At 44.8% G+C, this 22,157-nt stretch overlaps 1 protein-coding gene across 4 annotated transcripts in view; it reads right to left on the bottom strand.

The window, feature by feature from the left end:
• The window catches only part of LOC147449099 (uncharacterized), a 212,664-nt gene that overhangs the window by 183,756 nt on the left and 6,751 nt on the right, over window positions 1-22,157 (bottom strand). For all 4 annotated transcript variants that reach the window (XM_086521674.1, XM_086521677.1, XM_086521676.1 and 1 more), the window contains one exon: window positions 7,376-7,409. The gene's annotated coding sequence lies outside the window, so the exon portion shown is untranslated. The remainder of the gene's footprint in view (window positions 1-7,375; window positions 7,410-22,157) is intronic.

The raw sequence follows: 22,157 nt of genomic DNA, 5'->3' as shown, positions 1-22,157 counted from the left end.
AATGAAGCACTGGTTCGGCAGGCCCGAATACTCCACGCTCTGTCTAAACCAACCCCCACTCACGCGAGGAAGGAGGATGGCCTTCGGGAGAGTGTGAGTGTCCCTAACAAGAATGCGAACTAAGGGAATGCCTGCCGCCTTGGCAGCTACTAAGGCTGTTGTGCAAGGTGTCTCCAGGACAGTCCCAATCGCTGAGCCTATCCTGGACAAAAGTGGTAGGTACTCCCTGCACAAACCAGGAAAGCAGACGGAGATGGAAATGTCTGCCTCTCTACCAGAACATCCGAAGCAGGGTCAAAACCATGTCTCCACTATCGAAAGTGGGCTCTAACTGCTCGGATGGTCAAGGGGCTCATGGCAATGACCTTGGACGCCATCTCGGAGGTCTCAAACTCGATCTGATAGTAGCCTCGTCCGAGGATCTGAACGTCTAAGATCTTGCCCACCTCTACGAGAAGGCGGGCCTGGAGAAGGTCACGTAGCTCTCCTCTGCTGGGTCTGGTACCGAGGATCTTGCAGATGACAGAAGTCACCTGCAGGCGCTCTACCTCTGCGGCTAGGCTCGCTTGCTCTGTCGGTGATAGAGCAAGTCGAATGGTGGACTCAACGGGGTCGGGCGAAGGGGCTTCAATGGAGTTCTTATGTGGCAGAACTTGAGCCTCCATCTGTGTCTACTGCTGTGGCGGAGAAAAAGTGGGAAGAGCAAATCTTCTGCAAAGAGACCCTGATAGGCATTGTCAAAGAACTAGCACTGCCAGAGCCAATTGAGAGAAGAAATCCCGACATGAGAAAAGGAAAAACGCAATGAGCCGCGGGCGGGGCGGGGGGGGGGGGGGGGGGGGGGGTTTCACTGAATGAAGAGAGGTGGGGGAGGGCGCGATAGGCAGCGCGGCGAGGCGAGGGTGAGGGCAGCGGGCAGCACAGTGAGGGGTAGCGGGGGCTGAGGGCGGCGGAAAGGAGCAGGGGCAGCGCAAGGGGGGGCGGCGTCAGCAGAAGCGGGCGGGCGGGCGGGCGGGCGGGCGGGCAGCCAACGGAAGGGGCAGCGCAAAGGGGTGAGGGCGAGGGAGCAGCGCAGGAGCGGGGCTGGAGCGAGGGGGATGGAGCGGGGGGGGGGGCGGGCTGAAGTGAGGGGGCAGCACGAGGCAATGTAGGGGTGGGGGTGGGGACGGGACAGCAGCAACAAGCAGCTGGTATTTCTTTTATATTAATCTTTGAGCAAAGTACAACTTCCGCGGGTGCCCACTCTCAGACTGTGTGTCCAGATCCTCTAAGAAGTGAGACCCTTGGGATTTATTTATTGTTACAAGGGATGCCAAAGCAGAGCCCCAAAAGCATGTAAACTCAAAAGTGTCATGATCCAAAAGCTGCCAATAATGGCGAGCAGCGCCAAAAGCCGAAATTCCGTACGGATCTGCCATCTCAGCAGTCAACGCATTTTGCGGCCGTCCGTACAGCAGTCGGCGCAAATCGCGACCGTCTGTACAGTAGCCACGTCAATAGATCCTTCGCTTTATTTTAATGCCTAGGTGTCCCTTTGGCCGCTCGGCAATTGTCCATAAGTTGGAAGCAACTTATTAAGTGGTCATGCCACGTCATCGGTTTGTGACAATCGCAATTGGGACATGCATAGTGTGATCTAAAACACCCGATCATAGCACCGGCTCAACAGAACAAGTAGCGGGAGTAGACCAAGAGCGTCGGGTAGGGTGCTTCACCCAAAGCTGTTGACTTTCTGATATTGCCAATGATGGCAGGGATTCCACTGTGTCCTTCACCACTTTAGCCCTTTTCTTCTTTTTCTTCTTGAGTAGATTCGCCGCATGGACAATAGATTCTCCTTTTGCGTTTGACAGCCTACCCTAGATATCTGTATCCACATCCACAGGGCTAACATGTACATTAATGAACCAAGCCAACACAACAACTCAAGAGTAGAACCTGAAAGGCATGGAACTCGGCTCGGTTGAGCATCACTACTTGAAGCTTTGCAAGCAGATCTCTAGCATGTATAAAATGCTCTACTACTAGGCCATCATGATCATATGCTCTCCTAGTCCTCATCCTGTTTATGGCCTTTTTTTACCATCACGACATCAAGAACGCACATAAGTGTGGGCATGGCTCTGGCGGATCTGAAAGAGGTGGCTGCCGCGAGACTGTGTAGAGAGATGATGCGTACTCACCCCATACCTCCGTAGAAGTGATGATTGGTGGGGCTCCCATGCAAGAGTCGTCATGCCTCTCCTGAGTCCTGACTCAAAAATAGCTGGTATAAATCTTGCTCCAATCGAGCTAGAAATGCCCTCTTCTTCCGTCGCACCAAATGCCGATAAGCAATTCGTGACTGCCTGTGGGTGATAACTCCTAGAAGTACCTCTCTCTGAAGTCGGGCTTTGGTCCCTCTACACTCCTCATCATACCAGCTATTCTGGGTATGCTCCCAAAACATCATCGCTGCCCACGCCCAGTGTGTGGGTATGCCTCTGTTGCTCCATCCTGCAATGTCTCTGTCAATATACAAGTGAGCTCCTCTAGAGGTCTCCTCGGATCTTCGGTGCATAAGCGTCTGTAGATACCGTCTATGTAAACAGAATCAGTCTCTAAAGTAAAAGTGTATTGGGTATGCGTAGATGTCTGTGCCAGTCGAGCTGTATTAAACTGGAATGAGACGGTAAACGTGAGGAGGGCATGATCTACAGCTATTCCGATAGGCATGGGCCTGCCTGTAAAGTCCTGAATAGAGGGTATGAAACTGGGTTGATCCAAAACATAATCCACTATGCTAGCCCCATGTCTATGAGGAAAACCACTGGACCCACTCGACACTGGAATTTGTGGAGGCCATTCAAGATGGCCAGTCCATGTGCAATCCCCATATCTGTCAGATATCCCCCATATCCAATGTGCTCCTCATCCTGCAAACACCTAGCCAATCCCATATGATTGACATCCAATTCTCTCGACATTTCCTCTGAGGTATCGTAGAAAGCTATCTAAGACTGGCCCACGTCCTGGCATTAAAGTCTCCCAGAAGAATGACATCTCCATCCCTAGAGAACTCCCATATGTCCTCATCCAATATCATGTAGGGTGATTGCCCCCTGAGCAATTCATAATGAGATGTGCGGGGACAAAATAGCATATTGCAATGTGAAGTGGCCTCCCTATCTCCACTCTCACTTTGACCCACATATAGCTAGCCTGCTCATCTCTCCGAACAATACAAATGAGGGGTTGAAGCTCCTCCTTGAATAGGACTGCCACACCTCCCGATCCTCCTCTATGCATTGATCTCACATCCTACTTACAAGTAGTCTCCCAATGGTATCCCGTCACTCTAGGTAATGTGCCGCCAGGAGTCTGATGCGTTTCTGAGTACAAATAATGTCTCTTCGCTTAAAGCTATCCTCAAATGCGCCTATATCTATCTTCATTGATGCATTACAATTCCATGCTGCCATTTCAAAGCTGGTCCCATCGGTCTCGCACCGTCATGCGGTGCATTTTTCCAACACCACTACTCTCCCTCCCTATAGAGAGCAATTTTCCCTTTCTCCCTCGCTGCCTTGTTCTCTGGCATCAGCTCTTGCATGTGTCCTACCTATGTTAGAGTGAGGTCATCATCCAAAAGTATCCCATTTTGCTTGAGTGTTGCTCTCTTCTTCAGGAATTCCTTCCTAGCTTCCAACGTAGGGAAACGTATCATGAGTACTCTTTCCTTGGGCCTTCCTTTCTCATCACTTCCCTTCTTGCTAACTCTCGAAGCGCCTAGGTGTGTGGGTTCAGAAATACCCATGTGCTTCAAGAGCTCTTGCACTTCTTCTTTTACTTTTCCAGTGTCTTTGAGACCTGTAACACGCACATAAAGGGCTCTAGTCTTTCTCTTTTGCTCCTCCTCAATTGTCATATTGATGATAGTGGATGTCGGTGTGGTTTCAGGCATCTTAAATTTTCCTTTGTTTGCATCCTCGATCCACTTTTTAGCTTTATCAACCTTCTCTTGTGTTTTGAATAGGTGCTCCGCCCATGAAGAGGTTGTTTGTACCTTCTGCTCTTCCTCTTCCCGTTGAGTTTTCACCTACTTAATGCTTTCGAGCTCCTTTATCATTGAGGGTTGGTTTTCTCCCTCTTTTGTGGGGGTATTTCTGCAAGCTGCAAGGTCACCCTTAAGTGCTTCAATCAATGCATTCTTTTGGTTCATGCGTTCTTCCATTTTTTATTTCGAGGATTCAAACATGTACAAGTCATCTTCTAATCATACATTCCATTGCATTCACTTCTGCCCTCACAATCGTCTGCATCTCGACCTTCAATGATGTGTACATCTCGTCACGCTTAATAAGCATCTCTTTGTCCAATTCTTTCCTCATATCTGCATACATAGCTCCAATTTGCATATATCTTTTTTTTGAATGTCACCCCTCAAGAGGCTCAGTTCCAACTTAATCATCACCTGTACCTTCTCATACATTAAGTCATCTTTGACTCTAGACAATTTCTTTGCTCTCACAGAACCTGGCGATAGTGCGCTCTCTCGAAACCTCCGCCTAAATGTTGATTTCGATTTAGGCAGAGTTTCATAAATATTATCATACCCAAGGTCAAAGAGAGAGAGAGAGAGAGAGAGAGAGAGAGAGAGAGAGAGAGAAATGAAATGAAATGTTATATTAACGTCTTCAAAAGGCCAAAATGGCCTATGAGACCAAACTGTTACAAAATTGTGAATTTGATACCATGTCTGGGTACAAAAGACTAGAACAAAAATACTACTACTACTACTAGAATCCATCCTCATCTACACTTTGGATGTCGAGAAAGTATGGCTCGAATCCTCTGTTGTAGTCTCCGTCGATGCTGTGTAGCCCCTCTCCTCAATCGTGGCCGTCTAGATCTCTGTAGCTCTAGTGCTCGGTCGATGAGAGTGCCGGTAGTGTTCGAATGAGTGTGGGCAGAGCTCTACAGCGATGGCTGCTCCTCCAGCTGTCCCATATCTAGTAAAAAGAAATCTGTAATTCATCTCTGGGACTGTCTCTCTCTAGCTCTCCCCAATAAAGTGTGTCTATATCTGTGTAACTCAAGTAGATATAGCCCGACATCTCTGATCCTCATAACTCATGACCCTAGAGAAAGGACCGAATCCCTCTCTGAATAAGCAATGGAAACGATCCCGAATCTCATAGTACATTGTGCAATGACATACGTAATGTAGCTCTGTCTCTGGCTTTAGCTGGCATAAACGGCATATCCTGTTGTCTGTTGGTATCCCTCTGAATCTACCAGTCTCAATCTCCAGCTGATGTGAGGATGTGCGTATCTGACCAATGGCACACCGCAAACCATGAGACATATGTGTATCCATGTAGCAGGGTCAAATCACAAACCCATCTCCTGTGAGAGAGACGGTAACAAACCTTGGCAATGAGTTAGTATATCTTACAATGGGGCTATGTGTGCTTATATACTCACCTTAGCAAATTGCCCTACCCAAGATTTGACAAATAAGTAGAATAAATACCTAAAGCCAAAATATATATTGGGATCACATTGGGCTATTCACTTGAGAGGCTATATAAACTTTAACAGACTCAATTTGTCAATATGTACATCGAGGTATAATGAAAAACCGGGCCCACTCCAATTAACTCTATGGTGCGGATCCAACTACCATGGGACCCAAAGCTACATATGGTATACTCCCTAGCATATGTTTGTGCTCCATGCGTAGCAAGTGATTCCACATCAATGGCTGCTAAAGTTTCTCCTCCACACAAAAGGGTTGTCTTGTTGATTCTTTTCCTAGTGAGCACAAAAACAGTTTATCGTCATCCATAGCCATATTTCTTGACTCTCTCTACACAACGTCAAGGTATTTGCCTTATTTGCTAGCTATAGAGCCTCCTTCTAGGTATTTTGCTCCATTTTTACTTGTCAAATATGGCCTCACAAACACACACCAAGATAAAATTAGTCATTGCATGAGTGTCATGAATCATTCCACTTGCTAAGCAAGAACATACATTCTTCTATGATCCAAAATTCTCCTCATACCTTGTCATAGGCGCAGCAAGAGGAAGAACTGTAACCACATCAGGGTTCAGTAGAATCCCCACGAACCTTAATGGGTTTAAGAGTGGCAGATGACATCTCTCCTAAAGAAGAGAAAATCTGAAGAGGTGGATCCTTGGTGAATCCTTGCATCTGTGTACCTCCTCTGACTAGAGGCACCTCTCTCTGTCTCTAGCGCCTTCTTCTCCTCTTCTTTTGCGTCTCTCCTAGCTCTCTCAGCCTCTGTCCTCCAAGATCCTTACAATAACTACCGTCTCCTGAGGGCACTGTTTATTGTCTCTACTCTGGACGCTCTATCCTCCTAAAGAATATTTAGATGTATTTGTTGGTCTGGCAAAAGATCCGATTTCTGGGTTAACTTGATATTCAAAAATCCATGTATACTTGGGATAACTAGAACTTGCATGGCATGTTTTGTTTCATACGAGCATCTGCTATTAATCTATATCCCAATTTGATACGAGGTACAAACTGGGTTGCTGATATTGCCGATAAAATTATGAGAATGAGCAAAATGGCATTCTGAAGGAACAAAAGAAACTTCCTTTTAGTGCTTTGCATTTGCAAACACCTTTTCAATGCTACGTGTTTCTTTGGTGATTCATGACTCGTGGTGGGGGAATTCACCTATGGCAACAATCCTAAAACGAACAAATCTTCAAGTGGTTGCAAATTTTCTGCTGGACTTGTCCAGAAACTAGCAGACATAGACTCTTATCTTGTCCGATGGCCTGCCAAATATGGGCTTTTATTTCTTTAGTGTGGCATGCAAGCATAATATTTCCCCAAAACAATGGCTTTTTGGGCCTGAAAACTATGCAAGAACAGATGTAGATGATGTGATCTTTGTGTTCTTCTGATGACCAGGGCTTTGGCATTACTGAACCATTTATAACACTGTTAATTTTCTCTTTTTAGGTGAAAAGCCACATTAGGCGCATTCAAAGGTTATTGCTTTGGTGGGTCTTTGTTGATAGATGACCAGGGTTTTGGCATTATTGAACCATTTATAGCACTGTTAATTTTCTCTTTTTAGGTGAAAAGCCACATTAGGTGCATTCGAAGGTTATTGCTTTGATGGGTCTTTTTCGTTGATAGATGCACAGGTCATCGCAAGGAACAAGCTCTTCCATGATTGCAGGCTATCCATTCTATACACACGCCTAAAGTCATGTTTATGATTGTTGTCATTTTGATAGCTGTTGACTTTGAAATGTCTTACGAGTAGGCCATATGCCTAACGTCTTGCAATTTTCTTCTTTGAATTAACCTTATCATCAAGCATCACATAAAGAGAGAGAGTCACTACCTCCCTAAAAGGGACGTTCCTCATCCATCTTGCCCTGCAAACACAAAGGCAATTTGAAATAAGAACATTGCTCAACATTAATGGGTTTGATTGTTACAAGTGTTTAAGATAATCATGTGCGTATATGCAGACTTTGCAATGATGAGCAAGTAACACAAAAGCTAAGCCATGATTCCCTAAGGCAAGCAAAGCAGACAAAGGAACCTTGGCATGAAAATAGAAAGCACTCATCACAAGAAGAGGCACGCATCACAGATGGGCACCACCTATGAGAGGAAAAGTTCCTTCCAGGCAGCGCACCAGAGTCCTTTTTCCCCGGCCCAAGCCATAGACTACTCAAGCATGGCTGAAGAAAATTATGCTTCAATTCTAGCCCTACCGTAAGGATGAACCTAACCAAGAACAATAATCCAAAAACCAAAGTAATGTATGAGTTCTGTGTATCTCCTCCCCCCTAAAAACAGTTATTTTTTAATGATTTACAATAGACTTAGATCAAAAGATTCAGCCGCATGACATCCGCCAGCATCGATTTGGGTTTTTCAATTAAAAGAAACTTACATACCTAGATGTATCCAGGATAAGCCCAGATTCACCCTTTTAAGTGCAAGGTACAGACTGGCAGACAGTCACTGATAAAAGGTTACTATGAATGGCACACTAACAGAAATAACAAAAAATCAGCTTTTCAACTTGTTTTGCCACAACCCAAGAATTAGATCCTGAAGTATTACAAAAATTGGCTCTCTCTTATAGTAAACCAATAGCATGTCCCTTTAAAGTATTTAAATTCAGAGATATAATCAGCACTAATTTAGTGGTCATATCCGCACCTTGAACTCTGAGGAGGATTTCCGTAAAACACGCTGACATACTGACGTGGTAGTCTGTAGAGACGATGACGTGGCAAGGGAGTACGGTGTCACGTGACACATCCAACCCTATGTGTCCGTGGACAAGCTACAACATGACCAGGGTTCAATTCCGTCAAGTCAATCTAGAACAGGAAGTGATCTGGCACTTTTGTGAGTCTGTTCGCAGACCGTGCATGACCAGTCACTTAAATTAAATGCATATCCTCCGGTTGCACACAACATGATCATCAGCATTCCCATTAGAATCCATCAGAGGAATTTTCCAGTGCATTTAAACCTATTTTCCCTATTTTTGACATTTTTCACTTATTTATTAAGTGACTTTTGTTGGAAACTAGGTTGGGAAATTTTGCTAAGATAATATATAAGCAAACGAGAGTTAGCACTTTCTGGCAAATGAGGCAGCAGGAGCAGTGCTCAACAAGCCGACTCTCAGCAAGAACAAGAACAAGAACCTCTCTCAAGCAAGACTTCCCCTTGGTGGCATTCTTACCCACAAGCTCCCTAGCGTTTCCAGCTTTGAGTCTTGGGCGATTTCAGCCAGCAAAGGAACAGTATCACCAGCATTCTCAGCCTTTGCATTGGCTCTTCCCAACCAGTAGATTCAACGAGGACAAGGCCCTGCAGATAGAGTTTTTGTACCCCAGCACCTAGCGTTTTTTATCAGCATCAGCCAGCGTTTTGAAACAGCATTTTTCAGCAACAAACGCAAGCGATCAGCAGCCCTGCAACTAGCGTTTTCTTCAGCCATTGCCTTGGCCATTTGCAACAGTACCACAGCAGCAACACAGCGGTTTAGGGCAGCCTTTAAGCACCATAAGGACAACGATTTTTCAGCAGCAAATCAGTGATTCGAAGCATTCAGTTTTCAGCCATAGTCCCGCCCTCGTCGTCCACACCGTCGACATCAACATAGCCCTTAGATTTGCATTCAGCCATTGTACCAGATTATGCAATCAATAGTAGACCACTCTCGCCATCAAGAGTGGGGCCTTCGGAGGAGGGTTTTACAACGTCTCTAGTGTTGTATTCTCTTCTCTCTCTCTCAATCTCATGCACGTCCATTCACAGTGTCCATTCACTTTGTTTGTGTCCATTGAACTCTCTCATTAACAACGGGAGGCTCTCCCTTCCATAAGTAAAAGGAACCTTGAGCACAATTCGGAGCACTCATCTTGAGCAAAGTTCAACATTCACTTCCGCTGCACCTTACATTGGTATCAAAGCTTTGGTAGTGTTCTGTATCACTCAAGGAAAGAACCACAGAATTTCTTTTTTGCTTGTTGAGGTCGCACGAACCCAAGTTCACTTGGGCATGTTGATCCCTAATCGTGTTTTTGAAGAGTGACAGAAAACCCAAGAAATAAGGGCTTGTCCAGCCTCCCCTTGGGCCTCTTTTCACTCATTGAGAGCGGAACGTGCACTTAGCAGTCGGCCAATCGACCTGAGGACGAAAAAAGCAACCTTGGTGTGACCGCAAGGCCGCCAAGGGGTGCGCCTGCGGAAAAGAGCAGAACTCGGGTGAAGAGAAGATCCTTCTCTAACACCAATTGCAAGCGAAACAAGAACCTCAAGACCCTCAAGACACCCAAGAACCTCAAGACCCTCAAGACACTCAAGAACCTCAAGACCCTCAAGAACCCAAGACCCACAAGAACCCAAGTTCCTCGTGAACTTAAGAACCAAAGATCACAGTGCATGCTCATCACCCGAAGCGGAATGGATAGTTCGCATGGAGGTGATGGGCATGAAAGTAGTGAAGAAGAATTTCCTCACCATGGAGGTTTTCCTGACCCTCCCCCTTCGCCATCTGCACCAGGGATTGCACCAAATCCTATGGAGGCCTTGGTAAAATCAATGATGGACATGATGGCACGACAAGAAGTGACTCGCATTGACATGGAACGCGAGCGCGATGAATGCAAAGAAAGAAAAGCAGACAAAAAAGCGGCTATTGAGCGTGAGCGTGAGCAAATGCGCTTGGAAGCCGAAGCAAAACGAGCGGCCTTCGAGGCCGATCGAGAGGTTCAGAGGGACCTCCGCACTCAAGAACTGGTTCAACAGGTTCTTGCCTCGAAGTGCGAACCAGCCAAAGATGTTGGGAGTTCCTCATGTGGCGCAAGCCGAGATTCAGACTGCAACAACCGAGTCATACAGAGAAGTTGACTTTCAATAAGTATGATGGTAACATGGATGCTACGGTTATTCATTCTTGGTTGCATCAATTTAATGCTTATTTTGCGACAACTAAGAAGACAGGAAATAGCAAGGTTTTGACGACAACTATGTACCTTGCCGGTGATGCCATCAATTGGTACCACGCATAGCAAGAGGCACATTTAGCCGCGCACCTAGAGGAAGCCGACGAATTCACGCCTCTTTCCTTCAATTAGGCTGATTTCCAAGACAAGCTCAAGGCGCGGTTTATGCCACCTCAGTACCTCACACAATTGAAGGACGATTGGCGTGCTCTCAAGCAAAATGGTATGCCAGTTATGTCTTTCTCTAATCGTGTTTTGCAGCTAGGTACCCAATTACGCAAGTCGGATGATGAGCGCAAAGAGGCATTCCTTTATGGATTGGACAAGTATATCAAGTATGATGTCGAGGTGCTCGATCAAATCGATCTCAACAAGGCGGTAGCGATTGCTCTCGCACAAGAGATGAAGCACAACAAGGGAAAGCCTAAGGAAAATAAGACTTCGACAAGTACCTCTCAGACTTCTCAGAACCCTCAGAACGGTAAGAACGGTAACTCTTCTAACCAATCTTCAAATAGTCTCTCAGAAAAGAACTCTCAAAATGAACCTAAGGGTAAAGCTAACACAATTGCAAAACCTAAGCTCACTCTAGATGAAAAGGTTCATTTATACCAAACAATCAGAAAATTTCTTTGATTAATCACATCTTCCTCTCTTATCCGATCCAACTTTGGATCCATTTTCTTTTCTCCATTCCCATCGGCATCAGGCCTACCCGAACTAGGCCAATTTCCAGACATATCCACGGATCTCACCACCCTGGCTGGGACACACTCCCATCCAATCCCATTTCTAGGGCATTGAATGAACCTGAGCTCAAAACATAAACCAACGGTTATCAATCCTAGCCAAAAAGAATCATCCCCCATTACATTCCACAGGTAAACATTTACGTCGGTCTTTTTTTAGACATGTAAGACAAAGTTCACACTTAAATCTTCTATGCTATGCTAGGGCTATCCACGTCAAATCTTCTCGGTAAAGTTTCGATCGTAGTTTAAATTTAAATTAAGCTCCTTGAGTTATAATCCCTTAGTTCCTATTTCATTTTTATCTTTACTCAAACAAAACCTTAAGAAAACAACAAGTCTCTTGGGAGTTAAAGTTTTGTCTCCAAGTTACGGTCATCAAGAAAAGAACCATCCCCCGCTGCATCCCACAGGTAAACACGTGCGCCGGCCTTTTTTTAAACATGTAAGACAAAGTTCACACTTAAATCTTCTATGTTATGCTAGGGCTATCTACGTCAAATCTTATCGGTAAAGTTTTAATCCTAGTTTAAATTTAAATTAAGCTCCTTGAGTTATAATCTCTTAGTTTCTATTTCATTTTAATCTTTACTCAAACAAAACCTTAAGAAAACAACGAGTCTCTTGTGAGTTAAGATTTTGTCTCCACGTAAATTTCACGTTAACCCCGTATTAGACGATTCCCAATTGTTTCCTTTACATCACTTACTATCCACAAGGCATCTCCATGGAAGCGATGTGAGTTTTACGTTCAAGCAACACGATCACGACATCCGTGAAACTATCCCCTTACTCCCTTCCATATCGCAATTGCAAAACAAATTTGAAGAATACAAACTTGGAAAGAACAATGCATATGTTCTTTAGGATGATCTTTGCTTTAGTGTGGTCCATGAATTGCAAACAAAGAATTTAGAGTGCATCAACTTACAATTATAAACTTCTTTTCAGTGATTATGCAAGAGTCGTGTCACGTGACACATCCAACCCTATGTGTCCGTGGACAAGCTACAGCATGACCAGGGTTCAGTTCAGTCAAGTCAGTCTAGAATAGGAAGTAATCTGGTACTTTTGTGAGTCTGTTTGCAGGCCGTGCATGTCCAAACACTTAGATTAGATGCATATCCTCTGGTTGCACACAGCATGATCATCAAATTTCCACCAGAACCCATCAGGAGCATTTTTACAGTGCATAGACCTATTTTCACTATTTTTTACATTTTTTACTTATTATTTTTAAGTGACTTTTGTTGGAAACTAGGTAGGGCAATTTTGCTAAGTTTGTATATAAGCAAACCAAAGTTAGCACTTTCTGGCAGAAGAGATATCAGAAGCATCGCTCAACAGGCACCTTCTCAGCAGGACCCCCAACAACATGGCCTAGCGTTTTTGCAACTCAGCATCAAGCTAGCATTTTTGCAAGGACAAATCAGCCGTGGCGATTTTGCATTACAGAGGAGCTTCGACACAACAGAACCACTTCATGACAGCAGATCAGCCCTAGCGTTCAATTGCATGCCAAATATACATGTTATAGATGATTTAGTGTGATTAGCACCCTTTTATCATCACATGTATCCGCAAGAAAGGTCATAAAACATAGATACAAATGACTTAATGAGACTCTCATACTTTTGTCATCTCCATCTACGATAGAAGTGAGCATAATACCTTTAACATTTGTAGAGCGATATGCACTCCTATTGCACTGAATCCGTATATACATTTGATGTGCTAGCTCCATCATGACCCCTCTTTTGAGCACGAAAAGTTAAAATCTAGCGCAAGAATTGAAGAACACAATGAAGAATATGACAAATTTTCAGTAGGGAAGTTTGCTACAAGACCTTTAAATATCTCTTCAACGGTTGAAAATTTGGATATGCGACAGAAGGCAAAGTGGATCCTCTCAACAAGCACGACGCATACACATGAACAAATCTTATATCCATCAACTTTGAAAAATTAGGGTTTTTGCAAAAAAAATCAGTATGTGTGGATTTTTGTGTTTTTGGAAGCTCTTGTTATCTGTGTGCAAATAACTACAAGGAGCGACGAACATGCATATGAAAGCATTTGGAAGCATGGAGCCGGACATCGACTCTTTTGCAACGAGGTGAACCATTTGCTTAAAATTTTGTCTATTATGCACGTGAAATCGAGAATGACATGGCAAGGAATTTGCATCTGAAAGCAATCAGGAGCGACGGCAGCTCAGGAATGAATATGTCAATTCAAGATAATAATCATAAATTTCGCTTGAAATTTGAATGAATGATGATGATGAATGATTCTAGTACATAGATTCCCATATGAATGAGATGACTAGTGTCACAAAATGATGACGTGGCTGCCCAGTGCACGTTCACAGACACCCTCCCTTGGCCAAATGTTGGCGTGGCAGATTCGGTAGAACGATGACGTGGCTACAGGGTACGGACAGGCCCGCAAACTTCGGAAAACCTGACATGTGGCAAGCTGTACGAATTCCGCCATTTACGCCGCTGCTTTTTGGGACAGTTTAACGTGGAAAATCTCTGTTGTATTCTGAGAGGGAAAATTAAAGTTGCTTTATTTTTAATGCTTTTGATTTTCAGCTTTTGGGGCTCTGCTTTTGGCATCCCTTGTACTCTTTAAATAAGCAGACACGGCCTCAAACTCAAAGCTTCTAGACGCAGAGTCTGAGTGTGAGCGCCTGCCCGCACTCTTGTACTTTGAACACAGATTAATACAAAAAGAAATACCGAAAGGGCTGCCAGTCTTTGGGGCCAATATCTCTAGGCACGGAACTCCGCAGAGCCAGTGTTGAATCAATTGTGAACTGTAAACTGTTTGAAGTGATTATTTGTGGTGTCGTGGTAGATTCTCGAGTTGGAGTGTCCAAGTCTGTTACAGTGGTATCAGAGCGCGGCCGATTTCTCTCCTACGGGAAATCCAATCTTTTTTTCGCGACACCTATGGCTTCAGGCAAAGATCAATCGACTCCCTCGGCATCCGGAGATGCGGGAAGGGATCACAACGAAGATTCAAGCAAGGAGTACGGCCCACCTCGGCCTACTCAGGCGGAGCGTCAAGAGATGGAGCGTCGACAATTGATCACCGATGCAACAAAGATGATGCTTAATTTTGCCAAAGACCCGAAATGGCAAAATATATGAGCCAGACTTCTTTCGAGGAAGTGCACACGCACTGGCAGAAGACCACAAAACCACCCCAAAAACCCGCTCTCAAGAAACCTCCTACTCCCAAGAGGTATACAGAGAAAGAATTTAAAGAGGTCGTTGATGCACGAATTGCTCAGCTTTTTGATGCGTAGAACAAAGTTAAAAAGCACGACAAAAAGCAAAAGAAAAGCACTGACTTCCCGGGTTATTTGGGTCGTTAGTCTACTTTTAAAAAGCCAAGAAAGCAGAAGAAGCTTGTTCAATTTGAAGGAGTACCCAATTCTTCTCCTTCTTCTTCTTCTGACACTTCTTCTAGCTCCTCTGACTCGAGCAAAGAAGACAAAAAAGGCAAAAAGCGAAGCAAAAAGCGAAGCAAAAAGCAACGCTTCGGAAAGGGCAAGAAAAAGGCAAAGAAGTCTAAATCTCGCCCCGTGGTTGACAGTTCTACGGAGGACTCGTCTAGTTCAGACTCAGATGACAACAGCTTTTATGCAAAGAAGAAGAATTTTTACAAAGCCAACCAGTATGACTTTCTAGAAGACAAAAGCAAGAAAGTCTGAGAGTTTAAGGAAGGTGGACAGTCAGTTAAATTTGACACGTTTTCTGGTTATAGAGATGCTTCGAAGGCTGTCTTTTGTACAGCAGTTTGACATCGCTTTCGCGGGAGGGCGTTACTCCGAGCACTCTAAGATTCAGAGAGCTACCTCTTACTTTAAGGGGAATGCTCGAACTTGGTGGTCCACGCTTCAATAAAACAAGACTGCGCCAGTTAAATGGCTGAAATTCAAGAGGCTTTTTATTTCTTCTAGGCTGACTCGAGAGTATGAACGCGATATTCCAACTGCTGGGAACCATCTTCGAATGACCAAGAAGGATACAGTGGACGCTTATTGCGAGAGATTCTAGAGCACTTTTCTACTCGCATCTTCATTCAAGAAGATCTCGTCCAAGGAACAGATTGAGCGGTTTACCTTGGGTCTTCCTACAGAGATCCGAGATCATTGCTTAGAATAAAAGGCAGCTTCCATTCAGGAGTTGATGAGTCATGCAAAACGGGGTTTTGCCATTCACTCTGGCAGTTTGAACTACCCCACGGATGAGATCATGACGCAAAGAGCCGAACAGACTTCGACAAATGAAAGTAGAAAGAGGAAGAGCAACCCAGAAAAGAAGGATGCACGACCCAAGCTCACTCCTCAGGAGAGAGCTAGCTACATCAAGGAAGGGAAGTGCTTTGGATGCGGGGAAACTGGACATATCTCCGCGAAGTGCCCTAAAAAGGCATAGAAAGAACAGAACGACAAAGACGACGAAAGGCCTGAGAGTTCGAGAGCAGCTGAGGAACGTGGAAGAAAAGGCAAGATGAAAACAGGACTGATTCTAGATTGCGTGGGTACCGATCCCAGCACGTTGGACGAGAGTACAGAACTTTGTCGAGCTTGGGGCAAAGTGAAAGACCAAGAAGCCCTAATCTTCTTTGATGGAGGAGCCAAGGTCAACTTCATTTCACCAGAATTAGCGGCGCGGCTCGAGATCACTCCCGATCCGATGGGACCACTTGCAGAGGCAGTTCTAGCGGCACCCGGCAGGGACGTAGCGGTTACACCTGTCATTGGCAAACTTCGGTTGCATTGTCAGGGCTATTTGGGGCATGAGGACTTTTACATAATGCCTTTGGAAGGTTGTGATGTTCTCTTGGGAATTCCCTAGTACCACAAGAACAACGTCGTGGTCGACTATCGGGCGAGGAAAGCGACATTGATCACAGAGAAGGGCAGAACCATTGTACTTGACATTAAACTTAAGGGCGAGTCTGTCCCTATTGTATCGGCTTTGGCCAGAGAATGAGCCCTAGCCTCATATTAAAGGCCCTAGGCTCCAAAAGCAGTTTACATGAAAAGCCTTAAAACGCAAAAGCTTCTGGTCCAAAAGCAATGCCAAAAAGCTGCCAACGTAATTCACAAAAATCCGTACAACTGCCACGTCAGCAATCAGTGCAAAACGCGGAAATCTGTACAGTCTGCCACGTCATCAACCAACAAAAAATCCAGACAGTCCATACAACTGCCACGTCATCATTTGTGTGTGTGTGTGTGGATGGGTTCTCCTTTATTTTAATCCTTTATGTCACTTAGGGCCCCATCGGACGAGGTCCCCATAAGTTGGTAGGACTTCTTCTTTTCTGTTACTTGTTCTCCTTAGGGTTTAGGCCCCTCGGCCGGCATCTGTAAGTTGGCTCCATTCTTCAAGGCTTTGACACGTCAGCAGTTTGTGACATCTCCCCTTCTTGAAAGAGAGTAATCGTTCGCGATTACAGCATATCTGCAAAACAACTCAAGTTAGCTCAAAAATTTTCGATGGTCATTCGGAGGGACATTCCGATGGTCATTCCAAGAGACATTCCGAGGGACAATCAGTTTGCTCTTTTTGTTAAGGAGTTAGCTTCTCCTTTCGGCTCTTTTGATCAAGGAGTTGGCTTCTCCTTTCGTCCAGATCGGAACTCTTGATATTCCGACGTAGTAAAATTAGCCACCACACCTAGACCGCACTGATCTTCCACAGGTGTCTTGATGCACTAAAATTACATACCCAGGCAATCTCATCCAATTATAAATATTCAGTGGTTGGCACATCACAATGCAACACAAATGCTCACATATACATGTTACAAGACATAAAAGCATAGCCGCCGATGAACACTCCTCCCGCATAACATAACAAGGTCCGGGCCGGGAGATATAGAGGCCTTTTACAACCAAACGCCCCTCAGACCGCAGCTTGCGTCGTTTGGAGGTGCTGAGAATAACCACTGCTCAGACTTCTTCATACTCCTCCCGCATAACCATCCAGGTCCGGGCCGGGAGTCACAACAACAATACTCCCCCCATAAATAACCACAAGGGTCCGGGCCATGAGTAAAAACAACACTTTTCAATCATTCAATGCTCCCCCCGCAACTAATCACAAGGGTCTGGTCCATGAGTATGAACAAGCATTCTCAAACATCATTTCTGACTACTCCACCCGGGAGTAAAATCACCAATCATTGAAACCGGTATTAAAACCAGAATCAAACAATTCAAATTGGCACCAAGACAGGTTCAAACAGTTACCATCCATTTCAAACAAATTCCAAACAAGGTCATCAAACAAGTTCTCACACAGATTTCAAACTTAAAAAGCAATCTCGACATCAGCCGAGCTCGAAAAGTTGACTGACTTTGCATCCTGAAACCTGCACCAAAAATTAGGGTTAGGTTCCTTCCATAAGGTCGTAGCCGAGCACAGCATCGTCCATCAGCTCTTGGACAAACAATGTTTCTTTTGCGGCGATGGTAGTCCCAAGATAGCAATCGCACTGGACCTCCAAGGTCATTTGCGCGTGAAGAGACATCTATTGGGAGATGTCGAGAAATTTTAAGTTATAATCTGCTAGGGTTTCCATGGCAAGCATTTCACGATACCCCACTCTGCCAGAAGTTGCACTCCGAAGGAAGATGTCAAAAACCATATAACTTCGGGCAAAAAATTTCTTGAAAGCTTGGCAAGTCCTTGGAGTGTGCTGCTTGGTAGCTATAGACATCAACATCTGCATGGCACTGCTTTTGAGAAAAACAGTGACTTGAAACAAATCTTGGATCCTTCTCTTGCAAGTGATCTTATGGCTTATGCCCTGTAAGACATGAGCGGTGAAGACAGGAGCGCGCCCGATGCGCGATGAAGTAAGGGTGAGAGTGGCTAATAAGTCCGGGGTCGGAGCACGAGCCTAAAATTTCCAATGAGCTTTGGAAGTGCGATCTTGCTCTGTCTGCTCTTTGGTGGGATCGGTATGCTTTCAAAAAAGCACAAGCCTGATGCTCTGATACCACTGTCACAAGACGGGCACAACGTGCCAATAGAAAAGAACAGACTAAACAGACTTTTAGCACTTCAATAACAACTGAATTGAGAGAGAGAGAGAGAGAGAGAGAGAGAGAGAGACGACACGCAACACGGAGTGGCGGAATTCAACCCCAGAGAGTATTGGCCCCAAACCTTGGCGTCCCTTTCGGTATTTCTTTATATTGCATCAACACAGTACAAGCTGGTACTCCAAACTCTGCACCTTCGCAAGGAAGCATCCCAGAGAATGAGCCCTAGCCTCATATTTAAAGGCCCTAGGCCCCAAAAGCAGTTTACATGAAAAGCCTTAAAACTCAAAAGCTTCTGGTCCAAAAGCAATGCCAAAAAGCTGCCAACGTAATTCACGAAAATCCGTACAATTGCCACGTCAGCAGTCGGTGCAAAACGCAGAAATCCATACAGTCTACCACGTCATCAACCAGCGGAAAATCCGGACAATCCATACAACTGCCACATCATCGACTGCGTGTGTGTGGGTGGGTTCTGCTTTATTTTAATCCTTTATGTCACTTAGGGCCCCATCGGACGGGTCCCCATAAGTTGGTAGGACTTCTTCTTCTGTTACTTGTTCTTCTTAGGATTTAGGCACCTCGGTCGGCATCTGTAAGTTGGCTCCATTCTTCGAGGCTTTGACACGTCAGCAGTTTGTGACACACAAACTGCTTACGTGTCAAGCACTGAAGGACGGAGCCGACTTACAAATCTCGGCCAAGGGTGTAACAGACTTGGACACTCCAAGTCAAGAATCAACCGCGACAGCACCAAATAACCACTTCAAAACAATTCACAGATCACAATAGATTTGCACTGGCCCGGCGAAGTTCCGTGCCTAGAGATATTGGCCCCAAAGACTGGCGCCCCTTTCGGTATTTCTTTTTGTATTAATCAATCATCAAAGTACAAGAGAGCGGTTAGGGTTTCACTCTCAGACTCTGCGTCCAGATGCTCTGAGAAGTGAGGCCCTCACCACTAATTTAAAGGTACAAGGGATGCCCAAAAGCAGAGCCCCAAAAGCTTTTAAAATAAAAAGCATCAGTTCTCTCTCTCTCTCTCTTAGAGAGTCTTTTCTCTTTTTTTATAAAAAAAAGCAAAATTCGCGTCGCTCATCATTTTCCCAAAAAAAAAAAAATGTTTTTTCAACCTTCGCGATTTCCGGAAATTAGGGTTTCTGGCAGAAATTAGGGTTTGTGTGATTGGACCTAGATGTGATTGCTAGCTACATTGCCGATAAATCATGGTCTAAGATCCGAATGAATGTTGAATGTCATGTGATGTCCTGTGATGTCTGGTGATGTCGTGTGATGTGATTGTCGATTTCGTACATGTGCTAGATGTGTGTTCCTAGTACGTAGGTACTAACAGTCAGTGTCTGCTACGACGGTTTATGGCTTTTGTCGGTTTTGCAGCAGTAATCGCGGTCGATTACAATGCTTTCAAGAGGGGGGTATGTCACAAAGTGATGACGTGGCGAACAGCAAAAACCCTAATTTCTGCCAGAAACCCTAAAATTCCTGCAAACCCTAATTTCTGCCAGAAACCCTAATTTCCGGAAATCGCGGAGGTTGAAAAAACTTTTTTTTTTTTTTTTGGGAAAATGATGAGCGACGCGAATTTTGCTTTTTTTTATAAAAAAAGAGAAAAGACTCTCTAAGAGAGAGAGAGAGAGAGAGAGAGAGAGAGAGAGAGAGAACTGATGCTTTTTATTTTAAAAGCTTTTGGGGCTCTGCTTTTGGGCATCCCTTGTACCTTTAAATTAGTGGTGAGGGCCTCACTTCTCAGAGCATCTGGACGCAGAGTCTGAGAGTGAAACCCTAACCGCTCTCTTGTACTTTGATGATTGATTAATACAAAAAGAAATACCGAAAGGGGCGCCAGTCTTTGGGGCCAATATCTCTAGGCACGGAACTCCGCCGGGCCAGTGCAAATCTATTGTGATCTGTGAATTGTTTTGAAGTGGTTATTTGGTGTTGTCGCGGTTGATTCTTGACTTGGAGTGTCCAAGTCTGTTACAAAGGGGCCTAAACCCTAAGAAGAAGAGCAGAAGAAGTAGAAGCGACATAAGAAGTTTCACAAACTTGCAAAGTCTTGCTGAGTGGCCTATTTTTAAAAGAGGTTTCCACCAACTTATGGGACCCCGTGCGATCGGGCCAAGTGACCTAAAATAAAGCAAGACAAACACACAAAAATTTCTTGCATAAAAGATGTTGACATGGCAGCTGTACGGACGCCCACAATTTGCGCCAACAGTGCCAAGTGAAAGCCTATACGGAATTCTGTGATTTACGTTGCTGGTTGATGACGTGGTAGGCTGTACGGATTTCCTTTATTTTGTGCTGGTTGCTTTTGAAAGGCCACATGCTTTTGGAACTTAAATGATTTTCATGTAAACTACTTTTAGAGGCCAAGGGCCTTTATATATGACCCATGGGCTCTCACTCTGGCAGTCTACCCACGGGGGATGCAGAGCAGAGCCATGGGAGTTGTACTCAGTTGAAGCAATATAAAGAAATACCGAAAGGGGCACCAAGGTTTGGGGCCAGTGCTCTCTTGGGGTGGAGCTCAGCCACTCCCCGCCTCGTGTGTCGTGCATCTCTTTCAAACTAGTGTTATTTAAAGTGCTTAAAGTTGTTCAATCTGTTCTTTTCCGTTGGCACATGGTGCCCGTCATCGTGACAGGCCAAGTCTTAATTGCCTTGGCAAAAACCATTCGAATACTGGGTCACTTCAGAGAGCTAAAATGACACAATCTGCTTTAGCCAAAAAGGGGAGAGAGTTGCGAGAGTAGTGGCAAAGAAACATGATTGATTCCATTTCATTGGAGCTGAATCGTCCTTGCGAAGATCCATGCAAGAAATGGGAGAATAGTATCTCGCTCGGGAGCTTCGTGGGGCAGGATTCTCTGCGTATGACATGCCGGAGTGGAAGAAGAATGAAAATGGTGAGGCATCCACAGATGGCCAACAGTCAGAGCCTTCTTAAAAGGGCAAATAAGGTACTCCATTAATGTGTCCCCTATGAAAATCATGAGAAATCCAGATGGTTCACTTCAGAGAGCTCTAAGGACACTATTTGCTTTAACCAAAAAGGGGAGAGAATTGAGAGAGTAGAAGCAAAGAAACATGCTTGATTCCATCCCATTGGAGTTGAATCGTCCTTGGGAAGATCCCATGGCAGAAACAGGAGAACGGCATCTCACTCAAGAACTTCACGCTCCATGTATGACATGCCGGAAGGGGAGAAGAATGCATTTGGTAAGGCACCCACATACCACGGCTCCATTGATGTGTCATTGTGAGAATCTTAAGAAATCTAGATGGTTCGCTTTAGAGAGCTTAGAACTGCTTTAAGCAAAAAGAGGAGAGAGTCGCACGAGCAGTGTCACAAACGGGAGCGCATAACAATATAAAATACATTCGGATAAATAGGATTTATCACTTAATATTGAAGCCAGAGTATATAGAGAGAAATAGATAAAGAGAGAGAGAGAGAGAGAGAGAGAGAGAGAGAAGATCGACACAGTACTGGGGACCAGAAGATGGGCTGGTCCCCCCCCTAAAAGAGAATCCTTTATTAGGGAGAATCTTTTTACAAGCACAAGAACCGGAGAAAACCCCTCCATTCTAATTCTCTGACTCGATGGTCGTTCCTTCACGTAAGGGAAATCCGAGAGACGACCTCTCAATCCTTTTTCCGTCTATACTCGGAGTCGAGACTCCACAGACAATTTCCGAATTCCGTTCCCGGAATTCCAAAGCGTAGGCTGAAGCCTTCTCGCTTCTCCTTCGCGATGAAGTACCTGCAAACACACACGCAAACACGCGACAACAATT

Source organism: Adiantum capillus-veneris, chromosome 10, assembly GCF_014529385.1.
Source record: "Adiantum capillus-veneris isolate H3 chromosome 10, ASM1452938v2, whole genome shotgun sequence".
In the NCBI taxonomy this organism is placed as follows: Eukaryota; Viridiplantae; Streptophyta; class Polypodiopsida; order Polypodiales; family Pteridaceae; genus Adiantum; species Adiantum capillus-veneris.
The sequence above is the reverse complement of the archived record's forward strand: the minus strand, read 5'-3'. Positions and strand labels throughout refer to the sequence as shown.